Below are 20,229 nucleotides of genomic sequence, written 5' to 3' on the forward strand. Positions count from 1 at the left end.
TTTCGGTTATTGAAATCAACATAGGGTTTTAACCAATCGTTTTGAGAGAAGCAAAAGATCTTATGAATTTTGTCTAATTTCATGCCCTGTTCAATATAAAACTTTAAATTCAAATAGTGAACTAGATAGTTTTTTTTTGGATAAAAAGTGGGAACTAATTTTTTGGAAGGTAATGTATGTTTCAGGTTCAATTTGTCGCACATTTTTTTAGAATAGTCGGACAGCATTTCATATTTTATTGATAAATGTTCTACAGCTAAAGGTAAATCGTTAAAATAATTGTGGAGCTCGGCAGGACAAGATAGATCTACCTCTAAAATAAAACCAACATCTGATTGTTCGTTATAATCGAAAACGTTAAAATTAGTTATTTCTTCAGATGTTAACCAACTAAAATTTCCTGTAGGTAATTTCTGACTCTGACTGAAACCGTACAAATTTACAGCATCGAGCAAAATTATGTAGTTGTTTGGTTTATTTCTATCATATGTTTCGGGCATGAACGGGTTGTTTGCAGTCATATGTCTCGTTCCTAAATAACTTATTCCGCCCCTGAGACCAGACTCGAGAAATATATAATCATTAACGTTGGACAACAATTCCAGTTCGACCCTAGTGTATTTTAGTCCAGCATTCCACGTAAGTTGTGCACTAGTTAAAAAATGAACCGGATCTAATTGATAATTGTGCATAGTTTTTTTCCGAAAAGAGTTAAAAACTTCCGCAAGCAACAAAGTATCCGTATCTTGATATAATTCCAAATAATCGCGCAAATTTTTACATCGAAAAGTTTTAAAAACATTTTTAGCGTGTGCATATTCATCATCACTTATCTGTTCATTAATCAAAATGTTAAAAAATGATGCTTTAGACGGTAAGCGAGTCTCGCTAAGTTTATCAATATCGTCTAAATATGAATATGGAAAAACACCTTTTCTCAACAACAAACTAATATTTTTTTCGTCTTTGTAAAACTTTCGAAAAATTTTGAAGTCGTGTCCAGATTCGATTAAGTTTTTAACTAAAGTGTCCAAAGAAGTGTTTAGAAACTGGTACGAGTCTATGATTTTGATCGCATCTAAACTGATAGTGGTAAATTTCTCCAAGTTAACAGGTATAATTTTTATTTGTTTAAAAAGATTTGCAGGAAGATTTTTTAAAATTAAGTGCGTATCATAATTTTTCGAATTATGGATGACGATGGGAATAAAGTACGTTGTACGATAATTTAAATTACACGCCTGGTGTGCAAATCCTCTAATGTATCCCTCGTTGTAATGGCAATGGTCCCTCACTCTTATTTCACCCTTTTTAAAGGTCTTGTGACATATGTGACACACATTTGCATCGATATATGCATCAGGATTGTCTCTCATAGGTGCTATACCAGTCATTAATTCCAAAATTTTGTTAGATATTTCTCTAAGCGTTATTAAAAACGTTTCTATTACGTTGGTCCCCGCATGAAATTCGTGAAAAATAAGATTTGAATTATTATCTAAAACAATCATAGAATAACTAACCGGCTCGTGTCGTTCTACGTGCATAGTAAAACTCGTGCTGGTCGAAGGAGCAACAGAGTGCAATTTTTTGGTTAAACATTCGAAATCGGCGTAAACTACATATGGGTGCCATGACATTTTTGCTACGTTGGAAAATTTAAGCATCTGAGATTTTTTAGGCATAGAAATTTTTTGCGGTTTATTATTCAAACACATTCGCTTATGATATATCATGGTTTCGGGTCTTTTAAAGCTGCTTAAACAGCGTTTGCAATAATAGTGAGTCCCATTTTTTTCACACACGAAACGATTAAAATTTTTTATAAGAAAATAATGATTTCTATAGAGTAACAAGTCGATTTCTATGAATGATTTTCCAAGTTCACTGATTCGTATGGGTAAAACTTGTCCGTCCGTGAAACCGTAAACGTTTATTTTAAGATTGTTTTGCTTTTCAAATTTCGATATTTTATTAAGGGTGATGGGAAACTTTATACCGGCAATATCAAAGTTTTTCAAATATCTAGTATATTTGGATTTTCTTATTGCATTAACTCGACATGGATACAAACAAGCGGCTACGCTGTAAAGAAAGCATTGGTTGTCGTTGCAATCAATATTTATAACGGCCTTTTTATTTCTTAACTTTTTGGGGAGGACGATGTGTCCGCAACCACCTCTTAAACTGGCATAGTTGCCTAAATGAACATCGATGTAAGAAACCTGTTTGATAACCCACCCGCTTCCGTTCCTGACAAAGTTATCTATAGAAGTCAAAATTTTTGTAAATGCGCGATCTATAGCTTCGAAAATTTGGAAACGAGACAAAATTCGTTCTGCAAATGAGCAAAAGTAGAAACTCTGTATAAGTTCGTTATCCTCGTCTTCATCGTTCATTATTTTAGAAAAAATAACGTTCAAGCAAATAATTAAGCGCAACCTTAAAACAGGGCTCTGGTCTATGAGGTTAAAAATTAGAGCTCGGGCTTCGTTATAGAGTACATGAGGATCACCATAATTGGTGAAAGCTCTGTATGTGCGCGTAAATCTCCCGAAGGACGATCTTCGCATTTCGAAATTCATTATTTTTTTAAACAAATACAAATTTTTAAAAGCAAACAGTTAATAATCAAAATACATTAATACAGTCAATAGCACTTTAGATTTAAAAACAAATAGAGTTTTAAAGAATACACATACAATAACAGGTAGATGTTGTCACTTTAGATATTTAAAGTTCATTATAACCAATAAGCAAAAATTATGTCACTTTAGAAGATGTATCATGTTAAAAAAAATGGGTTATAAACATTCTGTATATAATAATTTTTTTAAAAATAAAACTCTCAATCAGGCAATAAATTTATACCGAGGTATATTGAGAAATGTGTTCGTGCATTTTTTCGAATGCCAGTTTAACTTTGGTTATTTGATCAATGGGGAAATTAAGGCGATTTTTTATGTCGCCTGCATCACCAGTTTTCCGCATACCCACGTATTGAATCGAACGGTATTCGGTTAGTTCGATGAAGAGGCCTTTTCCTACGTTTATACTGTAATTCGGAACTTTCGAAGACTCCTCTGGATATTCCAGGTCTAGGTTAAGATCGAAGATGGGAATCTTCCCATTGACAAGAGCCTGAATACTTGATTTTCTTGGAGCTTTCAGGGGAGTGGTGAAATCTTGTGTTTCCTGGAATAGTGCGTCTATTCGACGCTTGCTAACCTCGTCGTATCGACTGGCTAGGTTAAAAATATAACAATTTAAAAAACTTTTAGTGATGTGAATATCCTGAATTTAAAAATGACACAAATAGATACGATAAATTACTATTTTAGTAGATAGGAATTGAGAATACGAAAACAGATTGTGAGTAGATATTATAACATGCAACTTTTTAACTATAATGACTGCCAAAAAAAAAATGTTTTTGGTAAATCCATAAAAGAAATATTTGTGATAATTTTTTTTTTTTAAAAAGTAAAAAATAGTAATTTATCGAGAAATATAATAGAAATAAACTTACCCTTTTTTGGAGCGTTGGGGACGTTCTTAACGCTTTGGGTTGAGCTAGATGCCATTTTTTGATATCCACAGAAATATATTTCGAGCAGGTTGAAAAAGATGTAAACTGATACACACACACACACACACGGGATAGATGCACACTAACACGATGATGCACAGAAGCACTATGATCGAATTCACGGTAAAATTGTAGAGCAGCAACACAGTGGCAGAAAAATGAACAGAGGCAATTGAATGATGCTCTGGCGGGAATGCGAATTTATATATGGCACGTTATATCCTCAGAACGTGATTCAACTGCGATCAATAATTTGAATGATACACTCCCCCGCTCTTAATACGTATCCTTTTTTTAAAAAATCTGACTTAATTAGAATGAGAGCGGCAACGTATTCTAGTTTGCATTGGAAACAGATGTTTTAAATATTGATAGAAATTATTATGAATTCGTTATGATTACTCATTATTTTCAAAAACAGATGCTTATTGAGATGAGGGAGTATAGCACTCGAATTATTGATCGCAGTAGATCACCGCATTAGTAACGAAAATGAAATAAAACGGTACTAGATACTATTTATGTATTGGGATAGAAGTAAAAGCAGCTGGAAAATAGCAGATGGAATCGTATGTAATACCTTTCTATGTTTAAAAAGGCATACACCACTTTTTTCCAGCTGCTGTAATAACGAATATGGTGAGAACATTTTAAAAAGCATATCTCACAATTTGCATGTGATCAATATCGAACACAGCTATGGACGACAGCTGCAATTATAAATTGGTTTATGATAAAATTAGAATCAAAACAAATAAAAGCGAATATGTGGAAAATAATATGATTTGCGTAGCGAACTGTAACATTTGTATCGTGATCAACTCTTTCTTTTCCCGTAAAACAGCTGCTACAGAAATTTGCGTGGGTTGATAAGCATTAAAAAAGTAACGATGCATGCAGTTAGAAAACATTCAAGCACTTATACAATGTAACGGATTTCAAAATAAAAATGCATAAACATCAGTTGCTCGATAAAAGCTTTCGCCTTCATAATAATTTCATAATTATTAACCTTGTATATTATTATAATGCATTTCACCCTTTGCGAGGTTTGCTGTCACCAGCATCCTCGCAAAGACCTCATGCATTACATAGAAAACATGCAAGCAATAATACAATGTGAAAGATTCGAAAATGGATAACCGCCAGCTGCATGATTATAGCATTTGCCAATATCATATATTCATTATTATTATATTTGATTATTATGTATAATGCATTTCAGCCACGCGAGAGCAGCTTTCCAAGCTGCTCTCGCGAGACCTCATGCATTACCACACGAAAGAGTTTCTTCCGTTAGAAACTATATAGCACTTATTCGGAAATTATTATTCTTGAATATTCATCGGATTATCTGGGATCGCTATTCAGCTGTTTTCGCAAGAGCAGATACATATAAAAAACAAAATAACTAGTTTCGAAAAAAAAAAAAAAAAATGTTTCAAGTTCCGGACTTAGACATATTTTTTTTTCTTTGGTATAAATAAAGAAAACATCTGTTTATATGCTTTTCGGCTTAAAACACAATTCTTGATTTAAGAAACAGTCAGTTTAAGAAATGGAGGAGTATATTATTCAGCAAATATTATTCGGATGCTGCCGTGCTATGTATAGGCAACTACCGCCTATCGATTATACAAAAATTCGACAACCTAGAAGAAGTAAGTAAAACATACTAAAAGAAAATGGAGCAATCATTTTTTAACAAGATGAATTTTTATTTGATACATCCCGTTTCATTTCTCATAGTGTCGAAACTCGTGTTATTAAACATGATCAACAAATGTATGCAAAAGAACATGCGAGAGTTTGAGGAATATGTGAAGAAAATTCAATAATTTTCCCGCACCCGTCACGCTTCGCACGCCGCACCCTGCCCGCACCATTAAGGATAATCTGCACTGCACAAGCACGGTAAGTTTTTATTTATATTTTCATTTCTATCAAATGTTTATTTCCGACTTTTAAAAAAAAAAGAATGTATTGAAACAGCATCAGACTGAGTCAGACAATATTTGTTATAGAAAAGTCTGATTCGTATTTATTTCATATCGAGCGCGTGAGAGCGCAAGAAAACAAGAGCAGACAAAATCAAACAAAAACGAACAACTTGAAACACTGTCAGACCGAGTCAGAAAATATTTCCCATAGAAAAATCCGATCGATACTCGCACCAGAGCTGAATATCGAGCGAACAGGCCGTTGCCACCGGTCAAACAAACTTTCGGTCGAGCACCAATTCTCTATGGCGTTTAACATTACGAATCGATCGATATTGAGTCAGAAATGAACAGACTGAGTCAAAAATGACCAACTATATACTACTAATTAGGGGGTACTCAGCGTGACCCTAAAGTTTACTATGTATGCGTATGCGAAATAAAGTGTTCTGAGAAGCTTAAAATGAAGAAATTAGCGTTCTAAAATGCTTTAAAAATTCAAAGACATCTTTCAATGGTTAACTAACGCAAGGCGCGATATCAGACCTTAATATGGAACCATAATATTTAAATTGGACCAGGTATTATATTACAGGGTAATAGTGTACCCTTCCACAAGAAATAATTATAGGTCAATTAGGGGGTACACAGCGTGACACTAAAGTTTACTATGTATGCCTATGCGAAATAAAGAGTTCTGAGAAGCTTAAAATGAGGAAATAAGCGTTCTAAAATGCTTTAAAAATTCAAAGACATTTTTCTATGTTAACTAACGGTGCGGTATCGTACCTTAATATTGACCTATAATTTTTAAATTGGACCACGTATTATATTACAGGGTAATAGTGTACCCTTCCACAGGAAATAATTATAGGTCAATTAGGGGGTACACAGCGTGACACTAAAGTGTACTATGTATGCCTATGCGAAATAAAGAGTTCTGAGAAGCTTAAAATGAGGAAATAAGCGTTCTAAAATGCTTTAAAAATTCAAAGACATTTTTCTATGTTAACTAACGGTACGGTATCGGACCTTAATATTGACCTATAATTTTTAAATTGGACCACGTATTATATTACAGGGTAATATTGTTCCCTACCACGGGAAATAATTATAGGTCACTTAGGGGGTACACAGCGTGACCCTAAAGTTTACTATGTATGCGTATGCGAAATAAAGTGTTCTGAGAAGCTTAAAATGAAGAAATAAGCGTTCTAAAATGCTTAAAAAATTCAAAGACATCTTTCAATGGTTAACTAACGCAAGGCGCAATATCAGACCTTAATATTGACCCATAATATTTAAATTAGACCAGGTATTATATTACAGGGTAATAGTGTACCCTACCACAGGAAATAATTATAGGTCAATTAGGGGGTACACTATGTATATTTTAAATAGTGTATTAAAACAAGGAAATTCGAAGACACTTTTCTATGTTAACTAACGGCACGGTATCGGACCTTAATATTGACCTATAATTTTTAAATTGGACCACGTATTATATTACAGGGTAATAGTGTACCCTACCACAGGAAATAATTATAGGTCAATTAGATGGTACACAGCGTGACCCTAAAGTTTACTATGTATGCCTATGCGAAATAGAGTGTTCAGAGAAGCTTAAAATGAAGAAATAAGCGTTCGAAAATGCTTTAAAAATTCAAAGACATCTTTCAATGGTTAACTAACGCAAGGCGCAATATCAGACCTTAATATTGACCTATAATTTTTAAATTGGACCACGTATTATATTGCAGGGTAATAGTGTACCCTTCCACAGGAAATAATTATAGGTCAATTAGGGGGTACACAGCGTGACACTTAAGTGTACTATGTATGCCTATGCGAAATAAAGAGTTCTGAGAAGCTTAAAATGAGGAAATAAGCGTTCTAAAATGCTTTAAAAATTCAAAGACATTTTTCTATGTTAACTAACGGTACGGTATCGGACCTTAATATTGACCTATAATTTTTAAATTGGACCACGTATTATATTACAGGGTAATATTGTTCCCTACCATGGGAAATAATTATAGGTCACTTAAGGGGTACACAGCGTGACCCTAAAGTTTACTATGTATGCCTATGCGAAATAAATTGTTCTGAGAAGCTTAAATTGAAGAAATATGCGTTCTAAAATGCTTTTAAAATTCAAAGACATCTTTCAATGGTTAACTAGCGCAAGGCGCAATATCAGACCTTAATATTGAATCATAATATTTAAATTGGATCAGGTATTATATTACAGGGGAATAGTGTACCCTACCACAGGAAATATTTATAGGTCAATTAGGGGGTACACTATGTATATTTTAAATAGTGTATTAAAACAAGGAAATTCAAAGACACTTTTCTATGTTAACTAACGGCACGGTATCGGACCTTAATATTGACCTATAATTTTTAAATTGGACCACGTATTATATTACAGGGTTATAGTGTACCCTACCACAAGAAATAATTATAGGTCAATTAGGGGGTACACAGCGTGACCCTAAAATTTACTATGTATGCCTATGCGAAATAGAGTGTTCTGAGATGCTTAAAATGAAGAAATAAGCGTTCTAAAATGCTTTAAAAATTCAAAGACATCTTTCAATGGTTAACTAACGCAAGGCGCAATATCAGACCTTAATATTGACCCATAATATTTATATTGGACCAGGTATTATATTACAGGGTAATAGTGTACCCTCCCACAGGAAATAATTATAGGTCAATTAGGGGGTACACTATGTATATTTTAAATAGTGCATTAAAACAAGGAAATACGAAGACACTTTTCTATGTTAACTAACGGCACGGTATCGGACCTTAATATTGACCTATAATTTTTAAATTGGACCACGTATTATATTACAGGGTTATAGTGTACCCTACCACAGGAAATAATTATAGGTCAATTAGGGGGTACACAGAGTGACCCCAAAGTTTACTATGTATGCCTATGCGAAAAAAAGTGTTCTGAGAAGCTTAAAATGAGGAAATAAGCGTTCTAAAATGCTTTAAAAATTCAAAGACATTTTTCTATGTTAACTAACGGCACAGTATCGGAACTTAATATTGACCTATAATTTTTAAATTGGACCACGTATTATATTACAGGGTAATAGTGTACCCTACCACAGGAAATAATTATAGGTCATTTAGGGGGTACACAGCGTCACCCTAAATTTTACTATGTATGCCTACGCGAAATAAAATGTTTTGAGAAGCTTAAAATGAAAAAATAAGCGTTCTAAAATGCTTTAAAAATTCAAAGACATCTTTCAATGGTTAACTAACGCAAGGCGCAATATCAGACCTTAATATTGACCTATAATTTTTAAATTGGACCACGTATTATATTACAGGGTTATAGTGTACCCAACCACAGGAAATAATTATATGTCAATTAGGGGGTACACAGCGTGACCCTAAAGTTTACTATGTATGCCTATGCGAAATCGAGTGTTCTGAGAAGCTTAAAATGAAGAAATTAGCGTTCTAAAATGCTTTAAAAATTCAAAGACATCTTTCAATGGTTAACTAACGCAAGGCGCGATATCAGACCTTAATATGTAACCATAATATTTAAATTGGACCAGGTATTATATTACAGGGTAATAGTGTACCCTACAACAGGAAATAATTATAGGTCAATTAGGGGGTGCACTATGTATATTTTAAATAGTGCATTAAAACAAGGAAATTCGAAAACTCTTTTCTATGTTAACTAACGGCACGGTATCGGACCTTAATATTAAACTAAAATTTTTAAATTGGGCCACGTATTATATTACAGGGTGATAGTGTACCCTACCACGGAAAATAATTATAGGTCAATTAGGGGGTACACAGCGTGACCCTAAAGGTTACTATGTATGCCTATGCGAAATAGAGTGTTCAGAGAAGCTTAAAATGAGGAAATAAGCGTTCTAAAATGCTTTTAAAATTCAAAGACATCTTTCAATGGTTAACTAGCGCAAGGCGCAATATCAGACCTTAATATTGAATCATAATATTTAAATTGGACCAGGTATTATATTACAGGGGAATAGTGTACCCTACCACAGGAAATAATTATAGGTCAATTAGGGGGTACACAGCGTGACCCTAAAGTTTACTATGTATGCCTATGCGAAATAGAGTGTTCAGAGAAGCTTAAAATGAAGAAATAAGCGTTCTAAAATGCTTTAAAAATTCAAAGACATCTTTCAATGGTTAACTAACGCAAGGCGCAATATCAGACCTTACTATTGACCTATAATTTTTAAATTGGACCACGTATTATATTACAGGTTTATAGTGTACCCAACCACAGGAAATAATTATATGTCAATTAGGGGGTACACAGCGTGACCCTAAAGTTTACTATGTATGCCTATGCGAAATCGAGTGTTCTGAGAAGCTTAAAATGAAGAAATTAGCGTTCTAAAATGCTTTAAAAATTCAAAGACATCTTTCAATGGTTAACTAACGCAAGGTGCGATATCAGACCTTAATATGGAACCATAATATTTAAATTGGACCAGGTATTATATTACAGGGTAATAGTGTACCCTACAACAGGAAATAATTATAGGTCAATTAGGGGGTGCACTATGTATATTTTAAATAGTGCATTAAAACAAGGAAATTCGAAGACTCTTTTCTATGTTAACTAACGGCACGGTATCGGACCTTAATATTGACCTATAATTTTTAAATTGGACCACGTATTATATTACAGGGTAATAGTGTACCCTACCACAGGAAATAATTATAGGTCAATTAGGGGGTACACAGCGTGACCCTAAAGTTTACTATGTATGCCTATGCGAAATAGAGTGTTCAGAGAAGCTTAAAATGAGGAAATAAGCGTTCTAAAATGCTTTAAAAATTCAAAGACATCTTTCAATGGTTAACTAACGCAAGGCGCAATATCAGACCTTAATATTGACCTATAATTTTTAAATTGGACCACGTATTATATTACAGGGTAATAGTGTACCCTTCCACAGGAAATAATTATAGGTCAATTAGGGGGTACACAGCGTGACACTAAAGTGTACTATGTATGCCTATGCGAAATAAAGAGTTCTGAGAAGCTTAAAATGAGGAAATAAGCGTTCTAAAATGCTTTAAAAATTCAAAGACATTTTTCTATGTTAACTAACGGTACGGTATCGGACCTTAATATTGACCTATAATTTTTAAATTAAACCACGTATTATATTACAGGGTAATATTGTTCCCTACAACGGGAAATAATTATAGGTCACTTAGGGGGTACACAGCGTGACCCTAAAGTTTACTATGTATGCCTATGCGAAATAGAGTGTTCAGAGAAGCTTAAAATGAGGAAATAAGCGTTCTAAAATGCTTTTAAAATTCAAAGACATCTTTCAATGGTTAACTAGCGCAAGGCGCAATATCAGACCTTAATATTGAATCATAATATTTAAATTGGACCAGGTATTATATTACAGGGGAATAGTGTACCCTACCACAGGAAATAATTATAGGTCAATTAGGGGGTACACAGCGTGACCCTAAAGTTTACTATGTATGCGTATGCGAAATAAAGTGTTCTGAGAAGCTTAAAATGAAGAAATAAGCGTTCTAAAATGCTTTAAAAATTCAAAGACATCTTTCAATGGTTAACTAACGCAAGGCGCAATATCAGACCTTAATATTGACCCATAATATTTAAATTGGACCAGGTATTATATTACAGGGTAATAGTGTACCCTACCACAGGAAATAATTATAGGTCAATTAGGGGGTACACTATGTATATTTTAAATAGTGTATTAAAACAAGGAAATTCGAAGACACTTTTCTATGTTAACTAACGGCACGGTATCGGACCTTAATATTGACCTATAATTTTTAAATTGGACCACGTATTATATTACAGGGTTATAGTGTACCCTACCACAGGAAATAATTATAGGTCAATTAGGGGGTACACAGCGTGACCCTAAAGTTTATTATGTATGCCTATGCGAAATAAAGTGTTCTGAGAAGCTTAAAATGAGGAAATAAGCGTTCTAAAATGCTTTAAAAATTCAAAGACATTTTTCTATGTTAACTAACGGCACGGTATCGGACCTTAATATTGACCTATAATTTTTATATTGGACCACGTATTATATTACAGGGTTATAGTGTACCCAACCACAGGAAATAATTATATGCCAATTAGGGGGTACACAGCGTGACCCTAAAGTTTACTATGTATGCCTATGCGAAATCGAGTGTTCTGAGAAGCTTAAAATGAAGAAATTAGCGTTCTAAAATGCTTTAAAAATTCAAAGACATCTTTCAATGGTTAACTAACGCAAGGCGCGATATCAGACCTTAATATGGAACCATAATATTTAAATTGGACCAGGTATTATATTACAGGGTAATAGTGTACCCTACAACAGGAAATAATTATAGGTCAATTAGGGGGTGCACTATGTATATTTTAAATAGTGCATTAAAACAAGGAAATTCGAAGACTCTTTTCTATGTTAACTAACGGCACGGTATCGGACCTTAATATTAAACTATAATTTTTAAATTAGACCACGTATTATATTACAGGGTAATAGTGTACCCTACCACAGGAAATAATTATAGGTAAATTAGGGGGTACACAGCGTGACCCTAAAGTTTATTATGTATGCCTATGCGAAATAGAGTGTTCAGAGAAGCTTAAAATGAGGAAAAAAGCGTTCTAAAATGCTTTAAAAATTCAAAGACATCTTTCAATGGTTAACTAACGCAAGGCGCAATATCGGACCTTAATATTGACCTATAATTTTTAAATTGGACCACGTATTATATTACAGGGTAATATTGTTCCCTTCCACGGGAAATAATTATAGGTCACTTAGGGGGTACACAGCGTGACCCTAAAGTTTACTATGTATGCCTATGCGAAATAAATTGTTCTGAGAAGCTTAAAATGAAGAAATATGCGTTCTAAAATGCTTTTAAAATTCAAAGACATCTTTCAATGGTTAACTAGCGCAAGGCGCAATATCAGACCCTAATATTGAATCATAATATTTAAATTGGACCAGGTATTATATTACAGGGGAATAGTGTACCCGACCACAGGAAATAATTATAGGTCAATTAGGGGGTACACAGCGTGACCCTAAAGTTTACTATGTATGCGTATGCGAAATAAAGTGTTCTGAGAAGCTTAAAATGAAGAAATAAGCGTTCTAAAATGCTTTAAAAATTCAAAGACATCTTTCAATGGTTAACTAACGCAAGGCGCAATATCAGACCTTAATATTGACCCATAATATTTAAATTGGACCAGGTATTAAATTACAGGGTAATAGTGTACCCTACCACAGGAAATAATTATAGGTCAATTAGGGTGTACACTATGTATATTTTAAATAGTGCATTAAAACAAGGAAATACGAAGACACTTTTCTATGTTAACTAACGGCTCGGTATCGGACCTTAATATTGACCTATAATTTTTAAATTGGACCACGTATTATATTACAGGGTTATAGTGTACCCTACCACAGGAAATAATTATAGGTCAATTAGGGGGTACACAGCGTGACCCTAAAGTTTACTATGTATGCCTATGCGAAATAAAGTGTTCTGAGCAGCTTAAAATGAGGAAATAAGCAGCTTAAAATGCTTTAAAAATTCAAAGACATTTTTCTATGTTAACTAACGGCACGGTATCGGACCTTAATATTGACCTATAATTTTTATATTGGACCACGTATTATATTACAGGGTAATAGTGTACCCTACCACAGGAAATAATTATAGGTCATTTAGGGGGTACACAGCGTGACCCTAAAGTTTACTATGTATGCCTATGCGAAATAGAGTGTTCTGAGATGCTTAAAATGAAGAAATAAGCGTTCTAAAATGCTTTAAAAATTCAAAGACATCTTTCAATGGTTAACTAACGCAAGGCGCAATATCAGACCTTAATATTGACCCATAATATTTATATTGGACCAGGTATTATATTACAGGGTAATAGTGTATCCTCCCACAGGAAATAATTATAGGTCAATTAGGGGGTACACTATGTATATTTTAAATAGTGCATTAAAACAAGGAAATACGAAGACACTTTTCTATGTTAACTAACGGCACGGTATCGGACCTTAATATTGACCTATAATTTTTAAATTGGACCACGTATTATATTACAGGGTTATAGTGTACCCTACCACAGGAAATAATTATAGGTCAATTAGGGGGTACACAGAGTGACCCCAAAGTTTACTATGTATGCCTATGCGAAATAAAGTGTTCTGAGAAGCTTAAAATGAGGAAATAAGCGTTCTAAAATGCTTTAAAAATTCAAAGACATTTTTCTATGTTAACTAACGGCACGGTATCGGACCTTAATATTGACCTATAATTTTTAAATTGGACCACGTATTATATTACAGGGTAATAGTGTACCCTACCACAGGAAATAATTATAGGTCATTTAGGGGGTACACAGCGTCACCCTAAATTTTACTATGTATGCCTACGCGAAATAAAATGTTTTGAGAAGCTTAAAATGAAGAAATAAGCGTTCTAAAATGCTTTAAAAATTCAAAGACATCTTTCAATGGTTAACTAACGCAAGGCGCAAAATCAGACCTTAATATTGACCTATAATTTTAAATTGGACCACCTATTATATTACAGGGTTATAGTGTACCCTAATACAGGAAATAATTATAGGTCAATTAGGGCGTACACAGAGTGACCCTAAAGTTTACTATGTATGCCTATGCGAAATAAAGTGTTCTGAGAAGCTTAAAATGAGGAAATAAGCGTTCTAAAATGCTTTAAAAATTCAAAAACATTTTTCAATGTTAACTAACGCAAGGCGCGATATCAGACCTTAATATGGAACCATAATATTTAAATTGGACCAGGTATTATATTACAGGGTAATAGTGTACCCTACAACAGGAAATAATTATAGGTCAATTAGGGGGTACACTATGTATATTTTAAATAGTGCATTAAAACAAGGAAATTCGAAGACTCTTTTCTATGTTAACTAACGGCACGGTATCGGACCTTAATATTGACCTAAAATTTTTAAATTGGGCCACGTATTATATTACAGGGTGATAGTGTACCCTACCACGGAAAATAATTATAGGTCAATTAGGGGGTACACAGCGTGACCCTAAAGGTTACTATGTATGCCTATGCGAAATAAAGTATTCTGAGAAGCTTAAAATGAGGAAATAAGCGTTCTAAAATGCTTTAAAAATTCAAAGACATTTTTCTATGTTAACTAACGGCACGGTATCGGACCTTAATATTTACCTATAATTTTTAAATTGGACCACGTATTATATTACAGGGTAATATTGTTACCTACCACGGGAAATAATTATAGGTCACTTAGGGGGTATACAGCGTGACCCTAAAGTTTACTATGTATGCCTATGCGAAATAAAGTGTTCTGAGAAGCTTAAAATGAAGAAATATGCGTTCTAAAATGCTTTTAAAATTCAAAGACATCTTTCAATGGTTAACTAGCCAAGGCGCAATATCAGACCTTAATATTGACCCATAATAATTAAATTGGACCAGGTATTATATTACAGGGTAATAGTGTACCCTACCACAAGAAATAATTATAGGTCATATAGGGGGTACACTATGTATATTTTAAATAGTGCATTAAAACAAGGAAATTCGAAGACACTTTTCTATGTTAACTAACGGCACGGTATCGGACCTTAATATTGACCTAAAATTTTTAAATTGAACCACCTATTATATTACAGGGTTATAGTGTACCCTAAAACGTAAGATAATTATAGGTCAATTACGGGGTACAAAGCGTGACCCTAAAGTTTACTATGTATGCGTATGCGAAATAAAGTGTTCTGAGAAGCTTAAAATGAAGAAATAAGCGTTCTAAAATGCTTTAAAAATTCAAAGACATCTTTCAATGGTTAACTAACGCAAGGCGCAATATCAGACCTTAATATTGACCCATAAAATTTAAATTGGACCAGGTATTATATTACAGGCTAATAGTGTACCCTACCAAAGGAAATAATTATAAGTCAATTAGGGGGTACACAGCGTGACCCTAAAGTTACTATGTATGCCTATGCGAAATAAAGTGTTCTGAGAAGCTTAAAATGAGGAAATAAGCGTTCTAAAATGCTTTAAAAATTCAAAGACATCTTTCAATGGTTAACTAACGCAAGGCGCAATATCAAACCTTAATATTTACCCATAATATTTAAATTGAACCAGGTATTGCATTACAGGGTAATAGTGTACCCTACCACAGGAAATAATTATAGGTCAATTAGAGGGTACACTATGTATATTTTAAATAGTGCATTAAAACAAGGAAATTCGACGACACTTTTCTATGTTAACTAACGGCACGGTATCGGACCTTAATATTGACCTAAAATTTTTAAATTGGACCACGTATTATATTACAGGGTTATAGTGTACCCTACCACAGGAAATAATTATAGGTCAATTAGGGGGTACACAGCGTGACCCTAAAGTTTACTATGTATGCCTATGCGAAATAAAGTGTTCTGAGAAGCTTAAAATGAGGAAATAAACGTTCTAAAATGCTTTAAAAATTCAAAAACATTTTTCTATGTTAGCTAACGGCACGGTATCGGACCTTAATATTGACCTATAATTTTTAAATTGGACCACGTATTATATTACAGGGTAATAGTGTACCCTAAAACAGGAAATAATTATAGGTCATTTAGGGGGTACACAGCGTGACCCTAAATTTTACTATGTATGTCTATGCGAAATAGAGTGTTCTGAGATGCTTAAAATGAAGAAATAAGCGTTCTAAAATGCTTTAAAAATTCAAAGACATCTTTCAATGGTTAACTAACGCAAGGCGCAAAATCAGACCTTAATATTGACCCATAATATTTAAATTGGACCAGGTATTATATTACAGGGTAATAGTGTACCCTACCACAGGAAATAATTATAGGTCAATTAGGGGGTACACTATGTATATTTTAAATAGTGCATTAAAACAAGGAAATACGAAGACACTTTTCTATGTTAACTAACGGCACGGTATCGGACCTTAATATTGACCTATAATTTTTAAATTGGACCACGTATTATATTACAGGGTTATAGTGTACCCTACCACAGGAAATAATTATAGGTCAATTAGGGGGTACACAGAGTGACCCTAAAGTTTACTATGTATGCCTAAGCGAAATAAAGTGTTCTGAGAAGCTTAAAATGAGGAAATAAGCGTTCTAAAATGCTTTAAAAATTCAAAGACATCTTTCAATGGTTAACTAACGCAAGGCGCAATATCAGACCTTAATATTGACCCATAAAATTTAAATTGGACCAGGTATTATATTACAGGCTAATAGTGTACCCTACCAAAGGAAATAATTATAAGTCAATTAGGGGGTACACAGCGTGACCCTAAAGTTACTATGTATGCCTATGCGAAATAAAGTGTTCTGAGAAGCTTAAAATGAGGAAATAAGCGTTCTAAAATGCTTTAAAAATTCAAAGACATCTTTCAATGGTTAACTAACGCAAGGCGCAATATCAAACCTTAATATTTACCCATAATATTTAAATTGAACCAGGTATTGCATTACAGGGTAATAGTGTACCCTACCACAGGAAATAATTATAGGTCAATTAGGGGGTACACTATGTATATTTTAAATAGTGCATTAAAACAAGGAAATACGAAGACATTTTTCAATGTTAACTAACGGCACGGTATCGGATTTTAATATTGACCTATAATTTTTAAATTGGACCACGTATTATATTACAGGGTAATAGTGTACCCTACCACAGGAAATAATTATAGGTCATTTAGGGGGTACACAGCGTGACCCTAAATTTTACTATGTATGCCTATGCGAAATAGAGTGTTCTGAGAAGCTTAAAATGAAGAAATAAGCGTTCTAAAATGCTTTAAAAATTCAAAGACATCTTTCAATGGTTAACTAACGCAAGGCGCAATATCAAACCTTAATATTGACCCATAATATTTAAATTAAACCAGGTATTGTATTACAGGGTAATAGTGTACCCTACCACAGGAAATAATTATAGGTCAATTAGGGGGTACACTATGTATATTTTAAATAGTGCATTAAAACAAGGAAATACGAAGACATTTTTCAATGTTAACTAACGGCACGGTATCGGAACTTAATATTGACCTATAATTTTTAAATTGGACCACGTATTATATTACAGGGTAATAGTGTACCCTACCAAAGGAAATAATTATAGGTCAATTAGGGGGTACACAGCGTGACCCTAAAGTTTACTATGTATGCCTATGCGAAATAAAGTGTTCTGAGAAGCTTAAAATGAGGAAATAAGCGTTCTAAAATGCTTTAAAAATTCAAAGACATTTTTCTATGTTAACTAACGGCACGGTATCGGACCTTAATATTGAGCTATAATTTTTAAATTGGGCCACGTATTATATTACAGGGTAATAGTGTACCCTACCACAGGAAATAATTATAGGTCAATTAGGGGGTACACAGAGTGACCCTAAAGTTTACTATGTATGCCTATGCGAAATAAAGTGTTCTGAGAAGCTTAAAATGAGGAAATAAGCGTTCTAAAATGCTTTAAAAATTCAAAGACATTTTTCTATGTTAACTAACGGCACGGTATCGGACCTTAATATTGACCTATAATTTTTAAATTGGACCACGTATTATATTACAGGGTAATAGTGTACCCTACCAAAGGAAATAATTATAGGTCAATTAGGGGGTACACAGCGTGACCCTAAAGTTTACTATGTATGCCTATGCGAAATAAAGTGTTCTGAGAAGCTTAAAATGAGGAAATAAGCGTTCTAAAATGCTTTAAAAATTCAAAGACATCTTTCAATGGTTAACTAACGCAAGGCGCAATATCAGACCTTAATATTGACCCATAATATTTAAATTGGAATAGGTATTATATTACAGGGTAATAGTGTACCCTACCACAGGAAATAATTATAGGTCAATTAGGGTGTACACTATGTATATTTTAAATAGTGCATTAAAACAAGGAAATACGAAGACACTTTTCTATGTTAACTAACGGCACGGTATCGGACCTTAATATAGATCTATAATTTTTAAATTGGACCACGTATTATATTACAGGGTTATAGTGTACCCTACAACAGGAAATAATTATAGGTCAATTAGGGGGTACACAGAGTGACCCTAAAGTTTACTATGTATGCCTATGCGAAATAAAGTGTTCTGAGAAGATTAAAATGAGGAAATAAGCGTTCTAAAATGCTTTAAAAATTCAAAGACATTTTTCTATGTTAACTAACGGCACGGTATCGGACCTTAATATTGACCTATAATTTTTAAATTGGACCACGTATTATATTACAGGGTAATAGTGTACCCTACCAAAGGAAATAATTATAGGTCAATTAGGGGGTACACAGCGTGACCCTAAAGTTTACTATGTATGCCTATGCGAAATAAAGTGTTCTGAGAAGCTTAAAATGAGGAAATAAGCGTTCTAAAATGCTTTAAAAATTCAAAGACATCTTTCAATGGTTAACTAACGCAAGGCGCAATATCAGACCTTAATATTGACCCATAATATTTAAATTGGAATAGGTATTATATTACAGGGTAATAGTGTACCCTACCACAGGAAATAATTATAGGTCATTTAGGGGGTACACAGCGTGACCCTAAAGTTTACTATGTATGCCTATGCGAAATAAAGTGTTCTGAGAAGCTTAAAATGAGGAAATAAGCGTTCTAAAATGCTTTAAAAATTCAAAGACATCTTCCAATGGTTAACTAACGCATGGCGCAATATCAGACCTTAATATTGACCCATAATATTTAAATTGGACCAGGTATTATATTACAGGGTAATAGTGTACCCTACCACAGGAAATAATTATAGGTCAATTAGGGGGTACACTATGTATATTTTAAATAGTGCATTAAAACAAGGAAATACGAAGACACTTTTCTATGTTAACTAACGGCACGGTATCGGACCTTACTATTGACCTATAATTTTTAAATTGTACCACGTATTATATTACAGGGTAATAGTGTACCTTACCACAGGAAATAATTATAGGTCAATTAGGTGGTACACAGCGTGACCCTAAAATTTACTATGTATGCCTATGCGAAATAGAGTGTTCTGAGAAGCTTAAAATGAAGAAATAAGCGTTCTAAAATGCTTTAAAAATTCAAAGACATCTTTCAATGGTTAACTAACGCAAGGCGCAATATCAGACCTTAATATTGACCCATAATATTTAAATTGGAATAGGTATTATATTACAGGGTAATAGTGTACCCTACCACAGGAAATAATTATAGGTCAATTAGGGTGTATACTATGTATATTTTAAATAGTGCATTAAAACAAGGAAATACGAAGACACTTTTCTATGTTAACTAACGGCACGGTATCGGACCTTAATATAGACCTATAATTTTTAAATTGGACCACGTATTATATTACAGGGTTATAGTGTACCCTACCACAGGAAATAATTATAGGTCAATTAGGGGGTACACAGAGTGACCCTAAAGTTTACTATGTATGCCTATGCGAAATAAAGTGTTCTGAGAAGATTAAAATGAGGAAATAAGCGTTCTAAAATGCTTTAAAAATTCAAAGACATTTTTCTATGTTAACTAACGGCACGGTATCGGACCTTAATATTGACCTATAATTTTT

This window comes from Parasteatoda tepidariorum, unplaced genomic scaffold (genome assembly GCF_982258835.1).
Source record: "Parasteatoda tepidariorum strain Cologne lab strain unplaced genomic scaffold, Ptep-v5.0 scaffold_160, whole genome shotgun sequence".
Lineage (NCBI taxonomy): Eukaryota > Metazoa > Arthropoda > Arachnida > Araneae > Theridiidae > Parasteatoda > Parasteatoda tepidariorum.